Raw genomic sequence first — 17,699 nt, 5'->3', positions numbered from 1 at the left:
TGGGAAAAAGATCCTGACCATATCCATGCCTTTCATAATTTTATATACTTTTACAGCTTGCCATTCAGCCTCCAATGCTCTAGCAAAAACAATCCAAGTTTGTTCAACCTCTCCCTATAGCTACTACACTCAATCCAAGTAACATCCAATCCAAGTAAACCTCTTCTGCATAGTCTCCAAAGCCTCTATGCCCTCCCTATAAGTACAGTGACCAGATCATTTTTAAGATTTATTTGTGGGATGTGGGCATCGCTAGCTGGCCAGCATTTATTACCCATCCCAGTTGCCCTTGTTGCTAGGCTGCCTCCTTGAACTGCTGCAGTCATGCTTTAAGGAGGGAATTTCAGGATTTAAACCCAGTGACAGTGAAGGAACAGCAATATATTTCAAAATTAAGATGTTGAGTGGCTTGGAGTTGTTTTGTAGGTGGTGGTGTTCGCATGTACCTGCTGCCCTTCTAGATTGAATTGGTTGTGGATTTGAAAGGTGCTGTCTAAGGATCTTTGCCTATGCAGTGCAATTTGCCTATGTGGTGCCAGTCAAGCGGACTGCTTTGTCTTCGATGGTGTCACAGTTCTTGAGTGTTAAGCAGCTGCACTCTTCCAGGCAAGTAGGGAGTATTCCATCACACTCCTGACTTGAGCCTTGTAGATGGCGGACAGGCTTTGGGGAGTCAGGAGGTTAGCTACTAACTCTATTGCAGTAATCCTAGTCTCTGACCTGCTCTTGTAGCCACTATGTTTATGTGGTAAGTCCAGTGAGTTGCTGGTTAATGGTAACCTGAAGGATGGTGATAGTGGAGGATTCAGTAATGTTAACACCATTGAATGACTAGGTTGTCTCTTATTGGAGGTGGTTATTGCCTAGCAATTGTGTGGCATGAATGTTACTTGCCCACTTGTCAGCCCCTAGGCACTTGACTGTCCCTAATTAGGCCATGCTTTTCCAAATGCACATAAATCGAATCCCTAAGGATCTTCTCCAATAGCTTCCCAACCACCAATGTGGTTATATATTAGCCATGATCTTATTGAATGGCAGAGTACGTTCGAGGAGCTGAATGGCCCGAATCTGCTGCTAGTTTGTATGTCCTTATATAAGATCTGGGTCATGATGAAATCAGCTGCACTTGAATACCCATCAGGCCGATTAGCATGTGATGCAGCACTAAAAATGACCAGTTTCATGTTCTCTTGGCATGAGAACTTAAGTACTATATTTGCCAGATTTATTTTAAAAAATGTGTTATCTACCTTTGAAGTATTCTAAACTCTCACCAGGACATCAATCCATCATTCTGCTGAAGGGTCACAGAGCTAAAACATTAACTCTATTTCACTCTCCACAGACACTGCTGAATCAGCAATTTCAGCAGTTATTAATGTTCACAATAAAGAGGACAAATCAATTTATGGGCAAAATGATACAGATCTGTGGCAGATGTTCAAAAAGAGACTTTATCTGGTATGATATGAGTCTACTCAGAATTGTACTTTCAATAAAGGTAAATTCTACTGAGAAAGAAAGAGCCGAAGAGGAGGACACACTGCTTCTGGGTGGCTAAGAATTTTAAGAGAAATTCAGTGAAAATTCAATGTAGGTGTCAAATTGGAGGAAGTTTTAGAAACCAGGAGATGGTGGCTAAAACAATGTAAAAGGCAAAATTGGATTAAGTGAGAAAATTAGCAAGAAATATAAAATCAGACAGGAAAAAATTCTACAACTTCATAAACTGGGAAATACTAGCAAAATTAAGCTTAAACAAATAAAGGGTCTTCATTTTAAGGCAAAGATGAAGGGAATATTCTCTCAATGGGTTGTTGGTGTTTCCCAAACAGCAGAGAAGTCTGGGTCATTGAAAAGGTTCAAGGATAGGGTAGAGATTTTTCATCGACAAGGGAGTCAATGGTTACAAGGAAGAGGCAGGTAACTGGAGTTGAGGTCACAGCCAGATCAATCTTGAGCTTATTGAATGGTGGAGCAGGCTTCAGGGGCCGAAAGGCCAAACCTTGCTCCTATTTCTTCTTATCTTGTGTTGTTACAATTGGTGCCTGACATGAGCTCGACTATAACTCAACCGCATTTCTTAATAAAATTAAATCATAGTAATTGAATTAACAACTTGGATTGGTTCCAATGTAATCCCATTTAGCCTCACGGACATGGGAATGAATCCAGCAGCAGCTGGTTTATGTTCATGTCGTAAGCAGATTCTCTTCAGTGAGTCTTGAAGCATTTCACTGAATTACAAAAATTCTCGGAATGAGCTTTCCCTCTGCATGAATTCTTTTTGGTTTTGTTGGAAGTAGTAACCAGTTAGCATTTCTGAACCTAGCTTCTCACAAGGTTCAAGTCTCTGTTAGAGCAGTACCAGTGTTCAATCTCTTCCCACAGGCCTCCCTCCCTATTTCTCCATCCAGAGAGTTTTAGGGAACCTGGCTAGAACTGAATGTGAGAAAGCACAAGTTGAGCATAGACAGGTTGGAAAAGAACACCAGAGCAGAGTGCAGACCCGAATGGAAAGCAGAAGGTTTATTCAAAAAATCCAACAACTGCAAAGAGAAAAAAAATCAAAGAGTAACATAACAGCAGAGCAGGTAAGTGAGTATTTGATGAATGTTACTTTTCTAACACTGTAAATAGTGGGTAGAGTAACAATGCGATCTGGGGCTGCATTTTCACAGCTCCAGCAGTGCATCACGGTGGAAAGACTGGTGCATACTTTTATTACAGATGCACGAGGGGTAACATAAAGGTTGCTCTCGAACTTCGTAAAACACTAGTTAGACAGCAACTAGAGTATTGCATACAAGAAGGATGACATTGTACAGATTTACAGGGATGTTTCCAGGAAGGATTAATTCTAGGGATGAGGAAAGGATGGTTTTCTTTGGGTGAGATTGAATGGAGGTGAATAAACAAATGAGGGTCCATGATGGAGCGGACTAGAAGGATTGCTTTCCCCTAGCTGTGATCTCAATGGCTGGGAGTACAGATTTAAAGAGATTGGCAGAAAGATTCAGGGGCATCGAGGAGAATGTTTTACTTTAACCTAGATAATGGCGATGGAGAAGACCATAGAGGCAGACACACCAATCACATTTAAAAAGCACCTGGCAATACATTTGAAATATTGTAATGCACAGAGCTGTTGAGCAAGAGTTGAAACTGTGATTGGGCAGAAAAGCGCTATTTTGGCTAGCATAGAGATGGTCAACTTCTGAGAGTTGACTATACCAGCTACTGCGGTCCCTGCTGTCCACACACCCAGATGCAAGATCAGGGTAGGGAAACTCCCAGGGGTCACTGCTTGCCCTGAAACTCTGTAGCTGCCAATTGGATGTCAATAGCCTGGAGGCAAAGGCACACTCTGTTGGGGGTAGGAAGGCGCTCTGTTGTGTTGATTAATCAGAGGCTGGCAGCTCTCTTCAGTGCCAGTAGCACCAGTGGACATGGTGGTGACCACTGTCAGTACTCCACCCACAGGGAGGTAGGCATGAGCTACAGTTGTTTGTAAGGGTTTGGGGTTAAGGTCAAGGGTTACAAGGGGCCAGGCTTTGAGAGACCATTGATGAGGGAAACTTAGTGTTAACCTTGGGAATGCTCCCTCCCATGGGCCATGGGAACCATACCCTTCCCAGCAACAGGGAAAGCTCCCACCTGGTTGTTGGTGAGGGGCTGGGGTCCCCCAATTTAAACCAGATGGCTGTGAAATGAGCCTCTTCATTGTGTATTAAATGCAGATCCTAGCTCTTGCAATCATTTGATCCTGAAGGAAGCTGCACATGATTAAAGTTCATGTTCACTATGCCCCTTGTAGATAATGGTGGAATTAGATAGTCAGTTGGCACACCATCCTGGACACCCATAATAACCAAAGAGCATCCCACCCTGACCCAACCCCCCCACCCAATCCCTGTAACCCTACATTTCCCATGGCTAATCCACCTAACCTACACATCCCTGGACACTATGGGACAATTTAGCATGGCCAATCCACCTAGCCTGCACAACTTTGGACTGAGGGAGGAAACTGGAGTACCATGAGGAAATCCACACAGACACAGGGAGAATGTGCAAACGCCATACAGACAGTCACCTGAGGGTAGAATCAAACTGTGGTCCCTGGCGCCATGACGTAGCAGTACTAACCACTGAGCCACCACGGTGCCACAGTTCCTCAAACTTACATTGATTTTTGTTGGAACAGTCGAGCAATCTGAGTTTTTGTTGATTTGTTGTTGTCACATATACCGAGATACAGTGAAAATTGTTGTCTTACGTGCTATACAGGCAGATCGTACATACAAAATGCATCAGGTAGCAGAACAGAGTGCAGATTGCAGTGTAACAGCTGCTGATAAGGTGCAGAGAGAGATTACATTTAACATTTGAGAGGTCCATTCAAAAGCCTGATAGCAGTGGGGAAGAAGCTGCTCTTGAATCTGTTCATACCTGTATTGAAACATTTATATTTTCTGTCTGATGGAAGAGGGAGGAAGAGAGTATACCTGGGGTGTGAGGGGTCTTTGATTATGTTGGTTGCTTTCCTGAGGCAGTGGGAAGTATAGGTAGGTTGGTTTGCGTGATGGACAGAGCTGTGTTCATGACTCCATAGTTTCTTGTGGTCTTGGGAAGAGCAGTTGCCATGCCATGCTATGATACATTCAGATAGGATGCTTTCTATGGTGCATCTTTCACAATTGGTAAGTGTCTTTGTGGACATGCCAAATTTCCTTAGCCTCCTGAGAAAGTAGAGACTCTCTTAGATTACAGGAAGGAGATAGAGTGCTTGGTGCCATGGTGCAATGACAACAATCTCTCTCTCAATGTTGGCAAAACAAAAGAACTGCTCATTGATCGGACAGAAAGGAGGAGGACACACCCCTATCTATGGGAACTGAGGTGGAGAGTGTCAAGTTCCTAAGAGTGACGATAACTAACAATCTGTCCTGTCGGGGCCTTCATTTTTGGCAGCGAAGGAGGAGGAGACAGGAGCGAGAGCACAAGAGTGGTGTCTCCCACCCTTCCACTTCCTCTAACCTAAGAATAAAAGGGTAAGTAAGTTATTCTCTAATTTTTACAAATCTTTCGGGGAAGTTTAAATTTAGAGGGGATGGCAGTCAGGGCAGTGCAATGTTCCTCCTGCAGGATGTGGGAGGTAAGAGTCAACAGCAGTGACTCTGCTGACTTCACCTGTGGGAAGTGCACCCAGCTCCAGCTCCTCAAAGACTGCGTTAGGGAATTGGAGCTGGAGCTGGAGCTGGATGAACAGAGGATCATTTGGGAGGCTGAGGGGGTGAAAGAAACGAGCTACAGGGACATAGTTACCCCTAAGAATGAAGGCAGTTGGGTGACAGAAAGGAAAGGGAAGGGAAGGAAACGGTCAGTGCAGGGATCCCATGTGGTCGTTCCCCTCAACCATAGGGAGTTAAGTTGGAAGCTGAAGTCCAGGACAAACAGGGTAGTTATCTCTGGATTACTACCAGTGCCACATGATAACGAGGTAAGAAATAGGGAGAGAGTGCAGCTAAACACGTGGCTACAGGGCTGGTGTAGGAGGGAGGGTTTCCATTATGTGGATAATTGGAGCACATTCTGGGGAAGGTGGGACCTGTACAGTAAGTACGGGTTGCACCTGAACCGGAAGGGCACAAATATCCTGGGAGGGAGGTTTGTTCGAGCTATACGGGATGGTTTAAACTAGATTGGCAGGGGGTGGGGAACCAGATTTTGAATTCAGACGATGAGGTATTCAGCCTTTCAACAGACACAACAGGCAGTGAGGTTGTTAATAAAGAAATGCGGTTGATGGAGCATAATTGTGGACAATGGGATGGTTTGAAATGTGTATACTTCAATGTCAGAAGTATCGGAAATAAGGTGGATGAACTTAGAGCATGGGCCAGTACTTGGAACTACGATGTTGTGCCCATTACAGAAGTTTGGGTAACTCAGGAAAAGGAATGGTTGTTGGAAGTGCCAGGATTTAGATGCTTTAAAAGAAATAGGGAGGGTGGCATTACTAGTCAGGGTTAGTATAGCAGCTACTGAAAGGCAGTTCGAGAATGATATGTCTACAGAGTCAGTTTGGGTTGAGGTCAGGAACAAGAAAGGAACAGTCACTTTGTTGGGGGCTTTTTACAGGCCCCCTAATAGTTGAAGAGAAGTGGAGGAGCGGATTGGGAGGCAGATACTGGAAAGGTACAGAAGTCACAGGGTTGTAGTCATGGGTGACTTCAACTTTCCAAATATTGATTGGAAACTTTTTAGTTGTAATAGTTAAGATGGAGCGGATTCCTGACACAGTATGTAGATAGACCAACACAAGGAGAGGCCACTTTAGATTTGATGCTTGGCAACGAACCAGGCCAAGTATTAGACCTGAGATAGTAGGAACTGCAGATGCTGGTGAATCCGAGACAACAAGGTGCAGGGCTGGATGAACACAGCAGGCCAAGCAGCATCATAGGAGCAGAGATGCTGATGTTTCGGGCCTAGGCCCTTCATCAGAAAAGGGGGAGGGGAAGGGGGTTCTGAAATAAATAGGGAGAGAGTGGGAGGTGGATAGAAGATGGATAGAGGAGAGGATAGGTGGAGAGGAAACAAACAGGTCGAAGAGGCGGGGATGGGGCCAGTAAAGGTGAGTGTAGGTGGGGAGTTAGGGAGGGGATTGGTCAGTCCAGGGAGGATGGACAGGTCAAGGGGGCGGGATGAGGTTAGTCAGTAGGAGATGGAGGTGCGGCTTGAGGTGGGAGGAGGGGATAGGTGGGAGGAAGAACAGGTTAGGGAGGCAGGGATGAGCTGGACTGGTTTTGGGATGCGGTAGGGGGAGGGGAGGTTTTGAAACTTGTGAAATCCACATTGATACCATTGGGCTGCAGGGTTCCCAAGCGGAATATGAGTTGCTGTTCCTGCAACCTTCAGGTGGCATCGTCGTGGCACTGCAGGAGGCCCAGGATGGACATGTCATCTGAGGAATGGGAGGGGGAGTTGAAATGGTTCGCGACTGGGAGGTGCAGTTGTTTATTGCGAACGGAGCGTAGGTGTTCTGCAAAGTGGTCCCCGAGCCTCCGCTTGGTTTCCCCGATGTAGAGGAAGCCACACCGGGTACAGCGGATGCAGTATACCACATTGGCAGTTGTGCAGGTGAACATCTGCTTGATGTGGAAAGTCTTCTTGGGGCCTGGGATGGGGGTGAGGGAGGAGGTATGCGGGCAGGTGTAGCACTTCCTGCGGTTGCAGGGAAAAGTGCCGGGTGTGGTGGAGCTGGAAGGGAGTGTGGAGCGGACAAGGGAGTCATGGAGAGAGTGGTCCCTCCGGAAAGCAGATAAGGGTGGGGAGGGAAAGATGTCTTTGGTGGTGGGGTCGGATTGCAGATGGCGGAAGTGTCGGAGGATGATGCGTTGGATCCGGAGGTTGGTGGGGTGGTATGTGAGGACGAGGGGGATTCTTTTTTGGTTCCAAAACCAGTCCAGCTCGTCCCTGCCTCCCTAACCTGTTCTTCCTCCCACCTATCCCCTCCTCCCACCTCAAGCCGCACCTCCATCTCCTACCTACTAACCTCATCCCGCCCCCTTGACCTGTCCGTCCTCCCTGGACTGACCAATCCCCTCCCTAACTCCCCACCTACACTCACCTTTACTGGCCCCATCCCCGCCTCTTCGACCTGTTTGTTTCCTCTCCACCTATCCTCTCCTCTATCCATCTTCTATCCGCCTCCCACTCTCTCCCTATTTATTTCAGAATCCCCTTCCCCTCCCCCTTTTCTGATGAAGGGTCTAGGCCCGAAACGTCAGCCTCTCTGCTCCTATGATGCTGCTTGGCCTGCTGTGTTCATCCAGCCCTGCACCTTGTTGTCAAGTATTAGACCTGTTGGTAGGAGAGCATTTTGGCGGTAGTGATCATGATTCTGTTACTTTTACAATAGTCATGGAAAAGGATAGTGACATATAGCAGGGTAAGGTTCATAATTGGGGGAAGGGTAATTATAATTCCGTTAGGCAAGAACTTGGTAACATAAAATGGGAACAGATGCTCTCAGGGAAGAGCACTATAGAAATGTGGAGATTGTTTAAGGAATGCACACTGCGTGTGCTCAATATGTTTGCCCCTAGCAGGCAGGGAAGATGTGGTCGAGTGAGGGAGCCTTGGTTCTCAAGAGAGGTCGAACGCCTAGTTAAGAGGAAGAAGGATGCTTTTATAAGGTTTAGGAAACAAGGATTGAAAAAGGCTCTAGAAGGATATAAGTTAGCCAGGAAGGAGCTGAAGAAAGGGCTTAGGAGAGCTATAAAGGGCATAAGAAAACCTTGGCAGATAGGATAAAGGAAAACCCCAAGGCTTTTTACACATACGTGAGGAATAAGAGAATGATCAGAGAAAGGGTAGGGCCGATCAAGGATTGTAAAGGGAATTTGTGTACGGAGCCTAAAGAAATAGGAGAGGTCCTTAATGAATACTTTTCTTTGGTATTCACAACTGAGAGGGACCTAGTTGTAGAGGAGGACAGTGTGAAACAGGCTGGTAGGCTCGAGGAGGTGGATGTTAGTAAGGAAGATATACTAAGAATTTTGAGGAAGTTGAAGATAGATAAGTCCCCCGGACCTGATGGGATTTATCCAAGGATTCTATGGGAAGTGAGGGAAGAGATTACAGGGCTTTTGGCAATGATCTCTTCGTCCTCACTATCCACGGGTATAGTGCCGGAAGATTGGAGAGTGGCAAACGTCATTCAGAAAAGGGAATAGGGATAACCCCGGAAAGTACAGACCAGTTAGTCTTACTTCAGTGGTGGGCAAATTATTGGAAAAGGCTCGGAGAGATAGGATTTATGATCACTTGGATAGGCATAGTTTGATTCGTGATAGTCAGCATGGATTTGTGAGGGGTAGATCATGCCTCACAAACTTTATTGAATTTTTTGAAGAGGTGACTAAACACGTGGATGAAGGTAGAGCAGTGGATGTGGTATCCATGGATTTAAGTAAGGTGTTTGATAAGGTTCCCCATGGTAGGCTCATGCAGAAAGTAAGGAGGCATGGGATAGGGGGGAACTGTGGCAGATTGGATTCAGAATTGGCTGACCCTTAGAAGACAAAGGGTGGTAGTGGACGGAAAATATTCAACATAGTGCTCAGTTACGAGTGGTGTACCACAAGGATCTGTTCTGTGTCCTCTTCGATTTGTGATTTTTGTAAATGATTTGGGTGTAGGAGTGGAAGGGTGGATTAGCAAGTTTGCGGACGATACGAAGGTGGGTCGAGTTGTGGACCGTGCGGAGGGCTGTTCTAGGTTACAAAGGGACATTGATAGGATGCAGAGCGGGGCTGAGAAGTGGCAGATGGAGTTTAAGCCTGAAAAGTGTGAGGTGATTCATTTTGGAAGGACAAATTTGAAAGCAGAATACAGGGTTAAAGGAAAGATTCTTGGCAGTGTGGAGGAGCAGAGGGATCTCGGGGTTCATGTCCACAGTTCCCTGAAAGCTGCCACCCAGGTGGATAGAGTTGTTAAGAAGGTGTTTGGTGTGTTAGCTTTCATTAATAGAGGGATTGAGTTCAAGAGCCATGCAGTTATTCTCCAGCTATACAAAACCCGGTTTGGCCACATCTGGAGTATTGTGTCCAGTTCTGTTTGCCTCATTACAGGAAAGATATGGAAACTTTGGAAAAGGTGCAGAGGAGATTTACCAGGATGTTGCCTGGAATGGAGAGAAGGTCTTATGAGGAAAGGTTGAGAGAGCTAGGGCTTTTCTCTTTCGAATGACAAAGGATGAGCGGTGACTTGATAGAGGTGTACAAAATGAACAGAGGTATAGATAGAGTGGACAGCCAGAGACATTTTCCTAGGGTGGAGGTAGCTATTACGAGGGGGCATAGTTTTAAAGTGAGAGGAGGTGGATATAGGGGAGACGTCAGAGGTAGGTTCTTTACTCAGAGAGTGCCAGGGGCATGGAATGCATTGCCGGAGAGGATAGTGGAGTCGGCTTCATTAGGTCATTCAAGTGGCTATTAGATAGGCATATGAATGATTGTATAAGGTGGGGGGGAGGTTAGACAGATCTTAGGTTTAGGGTAAAAGTTCAGCACAGCATCGTGGGCCGAAGGGCCTGTACTGTGCTGTACTGTTCTATGATCTATGGACCTCCCATGCAGATGCGACCGTCAAGAAGGCACAACAATGCCTCTTCTTCCTCAGGCAGCTTAGGAAATTTGGTATGTCCATAAGGACCCTTACCAACTTTTAAAGATTATTGTGGAGGAGATGTTGTTGCCTATTCTTACTGATTACAGCATATGGGTCAGGAATTCAAGGATCCAGTTACATAGTGGGGAGCCAAGACCTAGGTCTCAGAGTTTGGAAATGAGTTTGGTTGGAATTATGGTGTTGAAGGCAGAACTGTAGTTAATAAATAGGAGCCTGATGTAGCTATCCTTGTTATCCAGATATTCCAGGGCTGACTATAGGGCCAGGGTGATGGCATCTGCCAAGGGTCTGTTGCACTGGTAGGCAAATTGCAAAGGATCAAGGCAATTTGGTAGGTGGCAAGCATTGAGACATGTTGCATGATTTTTCTTTGGCACTGGAATGATGGTGGTCTTCTTGAGGCAGATGGGGATTTCAGATCATAGTAAGGAGAGGTCAAAGATGTCTGCAAATAGTCCCATCAGCTAGTCCGAAAAGGATGCGAGTGCAGGATCACCATCCAGGCTAGTCACTTTCCGTGGGTTCACTCTCAAGAAGATGGATCTAATGTCTCTGGCGGTGACTGTGAGTACAGATACATCCGAGGCTGTTGGGATAGGTGACATCGTTTCACTTCTGTTCAAAGCAAGCTCACCAGAGAGGGTTGAATTGTAGCCCACAATTCTGTTTGACTGAAGGTAGAGAGATTAATGTCAGAGCAAGGTGGGGAATTAAAATGGCATAAAGCAGAAGCTTGGGGGTTATACTTGTGAACTAAAAGGTGATGTTACCAAAATGGTCATCCAATCTGCATTTGTCTCCCCCATGTGGAGCAGGGTGCTTTGGGAGCAGCTTATCCAGTTTATACAGGGGAGGTGATGATTTAATGGCATTATCGCTAGACCATTAATCTCGGGATCCAGGTAATGTTCTAGTGACCCAGGTTTGAATCCTGTCATTGCAGGTAGTGAAATTTGAATTCTATAAAAATCTGCAATTAGGAAGCTAAGGATAACCACGTCATTGTCAATTGATGGAAAACCTGTCAAGTTCGCTGACGTCCTTTAGGGAAAGAAACTGCAATCCTTACCTACATACGAACTCCAGATCCACAGCAGCGTAATTGACTCTTACCTGGCCTCTGAGCAATTAGGGATGGGCAAAATATCCCTGTGAATGAATAATAAAAAATATATTGAAAGAAACAGTTGTAAAGTGCTGTAAAATTGGAATGGTAAGAAGGGATAGAATAAATGGATAGTTGTCACTTCTCCTGTGTTTGCATGGAAAGGTGCTGTGAGAAGAAACAGGGCATCAGGCATTGAGGTACAGACCAGGGTATCACAGAGGGAATGACCCCTTCACAATACTGAAATGGGAAGGGAAGATATGTTTGATTGTGACATGACACTGGAGATGTTAGTGATGGCAAAAATGAAGCATTGAAATTGGAGGCTAGTCAGGTAGAAGGTGAGGATAAGTGAAACTCTATTGTGTTTCTGGGACAGAGTGGCTGTGGTAAAAGGAGAAATACAAGTGTCATGAACATGGTTAAGGGCCCTATCAACAATGGGAGACGGAGGTCCCAACTGAAAAGAAGCTTTTGGTAAGGGCCCTTTGCCATAAGTAGAGTTGGTGACCGATTCACAGAGCATCTGCACTCTGTACGCTCCAATCAACACCACCTTCTGGTTGCCAGCCATTTCAACTCCCCTTCCCACTCCCTCGGCAACATGTCCATCCTGGGCCTCCTCCAGTGTCACAATGAGGCCACACAAAAATTGGAGGAATAACACCTCATATTCCATAGCCCAATGGCCACAACATAGAATTCACTAGCTTCAAAATCTCTCCACCCCTGGCCTCACTCCATGTCCAGCCCTCCCTCTCATCCCCACCTCATAGACCTGACACAACCCCGTCCATCTTCCTTCTCACCTACCTGCCCCACCCTTCTCATTGACCAATCTCCACAGCCCCATACTTGCATCCACCTATCACCATTCACCTACCTGCCCCCAGCTTCACCCCCCTCTATTTATTTCTGAGTTCCCTTCCCCCCTCCCCAAATCTGATGAAGGGTCCCGGCTTGAAATGTTGACTTTCCTGCTCTTCTGATGCTGCCTGACCTGCGGTGTTCCTCCAGCTCCACACTGTATCGAATTAAAGGTTTTCTAGCTGTCAGAACTGAAATTAAGTTGAAGACATCGAGCTCGGACCAAGTTGAAAAACTGTCTCAGCTGTCCCAGTTGAACTGGAAATAGTCAGTTAAGAAAGAAACAGACATTCCCTATGTTTTTATCCCAGCTGGTGGCAATATTGCAGGGCGAGATGCCACAGTAAAACTTGGCTTGATAGCACATTTAATTATTGGAGTTGGTTAACATATTCACATGAGACTACCAATGTTCTTTAAGATTTAACACTTCCACTTTAACTTGGAAGAATTGTAAACTATGAGGAGAACACTGTGGAACTCCAAAAAGACAGACACGGTAGTGGGATGGACAGACAGGTGGAAGATGAGGTTCAGTGCAGAGAAGTATGAGATGCTGCACTTTGGTCAGACGGACATTGAAAGACAATACACAATAGGGGGTGCAATTCTAAAAGGGGGACAGGACCACAGGGACCTGGTATATATATATGCACAGACCATTGAAGGTAGCACAGGTGGACAGAGCAGTTAATAAAGCATACAGTATTCATTGAATCATACAGTGCAGAAGAGGCCTGCAACCCAAGGCTGGACCATAAACTGCACTAAATTTACACTAGTCTCATTTCCCAGTACTTGGCCCATAGCCTTAGATGTTATGACATTTCAAATGCTCATCCACATATGTTTTAAACGTTGTGAGGTTTCCTATGTCAAATGACCCTCACTGGCAGTTCATTCCAGATCCCCACCAAATTCTAGATGAAAGACCTTTCCTCAAGTCACCTCTAAACCTCCTGCTTTTCTCCTTTGAAATTGTTATTGACCCTTCACATAAGAGGAACAGTTGCTACCCATTCATCCTGTCCATCCCCTCATAATCTTATACATCTCTATCATTTTCTTCTCTCAAATGTCTCTACTCCGAAGAAAACAACATGAACTTACCTAACTTCTCTTCATAGCTGAAATGTTCTATCCCAGATAACATCTTGGTGAATCTCCTCTGTACCCTCTCCACTGCAATTACATCCTTCCTGTAGTGTTTTAACCAGAAATACACATAGTTGTGGCCTAACCAAAGTCCTCCAACATGACCTCCCCCCTCTTATTATCTATACCATGACTGATAAAGGCAACATGCCCCAAATGTCTTTAACCTGCTTTGCTGCCCTCTGGGATCTGTGGACAAGATCCTTCTGTTTCTCTGAGCTTCCTAGGTTTTGCCATTCATTGATTTATTTTTCCTAATTTAATAGGACCAGAGCACACAAGAGCAGGAAAGTGACGTTGAGCTTGTCCAAGACACATGTTAGACATCAGCTGGAGTATTGTGTACAAGTTGTGGGCATCACATTATAATGTGAATGCATTTCACAGAATACAGAAGCTATTTACAAGAATAGTCCCAGGAAAATGGAGCTTCAATCATGAGCAGACTGGACAGAGTAGATAGGGAGAAGTTGTTCCCACTCATAAAAGGAGCAAGAATGAGATGGCATAGATTGAAAGTGATAAAATTAGTGTGCAAGGGTATGAGGAAAAGGTAGGAGATTGGAATGAGGTAATGATGCTCATTTTGAAGAGCTGGTGCAGAAATAATGGGTCAAATGGCCACCATCTGTGATTCTGTGAACATAAGCATAGGTCTATAACACAAAAGAAGAAAAAGACAGTTATAAAAAACAATTTGGGATGTTTTTAACATACACTTCCTCACACCATTCCTCCCAACAGAACTCTACTCTCCCAGTTTCTCTGACTCCATCACATCTGTTCTGACGATGCTGCCTTGTGCAACAACGCTTCACAACATGTCCTCCTCAACTAAGGATTCCCACTTGGCCACGTCCTCCAATGTGTCCTGTCTATTTCTGCTCTCCCTCTTCCCCTCTCTACCAGAACCAGGTCCCTGGGTCCTCACCTTCCACAAAACAGTTTTTGTATTCATGGATCATCCTCTGCTATATCTGCCAGCTCCAGTCTGCAAACACATTTTCCTTACATTGCCTTCTCAGCAGTCATGAAGGACTGCTCCCACTGTGACAACGAGCCCACTCTTCATTCATTCCTAACAACTCCTTTTCATGCAAACATAGAAGATGTTAGCCTCACAGCACTAGGGACCTGGCTTTGATACCACACTCAGACTATCTATGTGGAGTTTGCACATACATTCCATGTCTGTGTGGGTTTCCTCAAGGTGTTCTGGTTTCCTCCCACAGTCCAAAGATATGCATGTAAGATGGATTGTTCGTGCTAAATTTCCCAAAGTGTCCAGGGATATGCAGGCAATGGGAAATGTTGGATTACAAGGATGGGGTGGGGATGGGTGGGATGCTCTTCAGAGGATCGGTGTGGATTTGTGGGCCAAATAGCCTGCTTCCACACTATAGGGATTCTATGATTCTACGCAACACCTACCCTTTCACCTCCTCTGTACTAGGGAGACCAATTGCACAGACTTCTTAAAATTCTTGTATGGAATGTGGCGAGTGTTTGTTGCCCATCAAATGGGCAGCTGGCTCAGACTGTTCTGAGGGCGGTTAAGTGTCAACCAAATTTCTGTCAGTCTGCAGTCATATGTAGACCAGACTGGGTAAAAATGGCAGATTTCCTTCTCTAAATAGCGTTAGTAAATCAGATGGGTTTTTACAATGTGACAATGGTTAGATGGTTAACATTAGGTTAGCAATACTTTTAAAACAACTATTTTTCTTATTGAATTCAATTTCACCGTCTGCCATAGTGGAATTTGAACCCATGTCCCTGGAACATGAGCCTGGTGTTTTGGATGAGTAGGTCAAGTGACATTACCACTATGCCATTGCCTTCCTCAGAAACCATGATCAGAACACCTCTAATCCATCCACAACCATTTCTGAAGAAGGGTCCCGACCCAAAATTTTAACTTTCCTGTTTCTGTGATGCTGCCTGGCCTGCTGTGTTCCTCCAGCTCCACACTGTGTTATCTCTGACTCCAGCATCTGCAGTTCTTACTATCCCCATTTTAATTCTCCACTTTGGCTCCTCTCTGACATCAGTTTGCTCCAATGTTACAATGAAATCCATTGTAAAATCAGAATGGTGTCCATCTTCTCAGCAGTCCATGGCCTCTGGACTCAATGTAAATTCAACAGTTTAGATCATAACCTCTGCCTCTATTTTGTTCTGTGTGTGGTTTTCCCTTTTTTTGCAGGAATGCTCTACATCAGGTGGTTAATATGTAGTAATTCACACATCTTTTGGAAACAAACTTTTATCTTTGCTATATCCATCACCACTCTTTTTGACTGTTGGTATCATTATTTTATTTGTTATTCAATCTCCCTAGCTTCCACCCAATCAAAGATCTTCTCCTTTGCTCTTCTTGTCCTTTCTGCTGGATTAACTCTGTTTCTCTTCAGAGACTTACTTACTGTTTAATGTGCCCAAGTATCGAGGATATCAAATAGAGAGGTTAATGTACACCAGTATCAGAGGTATCAGACAGATGGGTTAATTTTCCCTGTATTCAGACAGTATCAGACAGAGGGATTTATGTGCCCCAATGTTGGAAGATGTCAGAAGGGTTAATGTGCTCCAGTGTCAGAGTACATCAGACAGAGGGGTAAGTGAGCCTCAGTATGTTAGGATGGGGTTAAAAGGTTAATGTGCACTGAGGACTGTACTCGGGGTTAATGGATGTCATTGTTAGTAAAGAAAGGCTGTTTGTAATTGACACTGTGTGGAAAGAATTAATTTTACTTCATGTATTCATTTCTGGGACCAAACATATTTGACATATTCACCTCCAATCTTGCCCAGATGAGATTGTTGAAGAGCTGCCTGTTCTGCTGAATCATTTCATATTTTAATAAGTGATTCTGGGGAATTGAATCTTCCTCGTCAAACAGAATTGTGGTTGAAGCTTCAGTAATTCTACCTCCTCCTGAATATCATTCACAACAGGATGCTATTAGAAATCTTCCATCATGACCTGATTATGTCATCCTCAGTTATCGTAGTAATATGGACTTGTTGGCAACTTTTCCATTTGTTGATGGCTCAATTTTTCAAACCATTTTCACGGTTGAGTTTCAGCCTTGTGCCTCTCAATACAAAGTGGGATTTTGCTTAAGATACGTCCTTATCTCAGCTCATCAGCTGCTGAAACCTCACCCACGCTTTTACAATCACAGGATTGGACAGAATCAGCATGGGTTTGCAAAAGGTAAATCATGCTTGACAAATCTATCGGAATTTTTTGAGGATATGACTAGTAGAATTGATAATTAACAGTCAGGGAATGCAGTTTACTTGGATTTCCAGAAGCTATTAGAAAGACTGGCCAGACTCCGGCTGTTTTCTTTGGAGCAGGGAAGGTTGAGGGAGGACCTGACAGAGGGTTATAAGATTCTGTGGGGTATGGATAGGGTGAATAAAAAGCAGCTGTTCGCCTTTGTTTAGAGGTCAATAAGAAGGGGGCATAATTTTAAGGTGAAAGGCAGGAGGTTTAGAGAATTTTTGAGGAGCAATATTTTCACTCGAAGGTCTGGAATGCATTGCTGGGAGGAGATGAGGTGACAAACCTCACAACCTTTAAAAAGTACTTTCATAAGCATTTGAAGTTTCATAGCATTCAAGGCTATGGGGCTAGTGCGGGAAAGTGGGACTACTGTATTTTTGGCTGTCCAGACACGATGGGCCAAAGGCCTTCCTCAGTACTGCATGATTCTATGAAGGCTTTTGATAAGGTCCTTTATAGATGATGAGCATTTAAGATTAAAGCACATGTGTTAGTATCGACAGACACCTGGTTGGCCAGCAAGAAACAAAGATTAGGTGTAAATCTTCCTAATCCAAAGATTAGGAGTAATTTTTCTGAGTGGCAACCAATATTAGTGGAGTACGCAGGGATCAGTGCTTGCACCCTAGCAATTCACAATATATGTTAATGATTTAGATGAGGGATCTAAATGTACTATTTCAAATGTGTGCAGACAACACAAAGCTGGGTGGGTGGTTGAACTGAGAGGTTGCAGCAGAGATGTTCAGTGTGATTTGGACAGATTGAGTGAGTGTAAAAATGCATAGCATACAAAGTAAATGTTGCTAAATATGAAGGTATTCACTTTGCTAGCAAAAACAGGATGGTAGATTATTGTCTGGATGGTGATGGATTGTGAATGATGGAGGCGCATCAAGACCTGGCTGTCCTTGTATGCCATGTAAGCATGCAGATGCAGCAGGTGGACAAGAAGGAAAGTGGTATGCCGGCCTTTATAGTGAGATTACAGGAGCAGGGATGTCTTGCTGAAATTGTGCAGGGGCTTGGAGTATTCCACACCTGGAGTATTGTGTGCAGTTTTGGTCACCT

Source organism: Rhincodon typus, chromosome 37, assembly GCF_021869965.1.
Source record: "Rhincodon typus isolate 14 chromosome 37, sRhiTyp1.1, whole genome shotgun sequence".
In the NCBI taxonomy this organism is placed as follows: Eukaryota; Metazoa; Chordata; class Chondrichthyes; order Orectolobiformes; family Rhincodontidae; genus Rhincodon; species Rhincodon typus.
The sequence above is the reverse complement of the archived record's forward strand: the minus strand, read 5'-3'. Positions refer to the sequence as shown.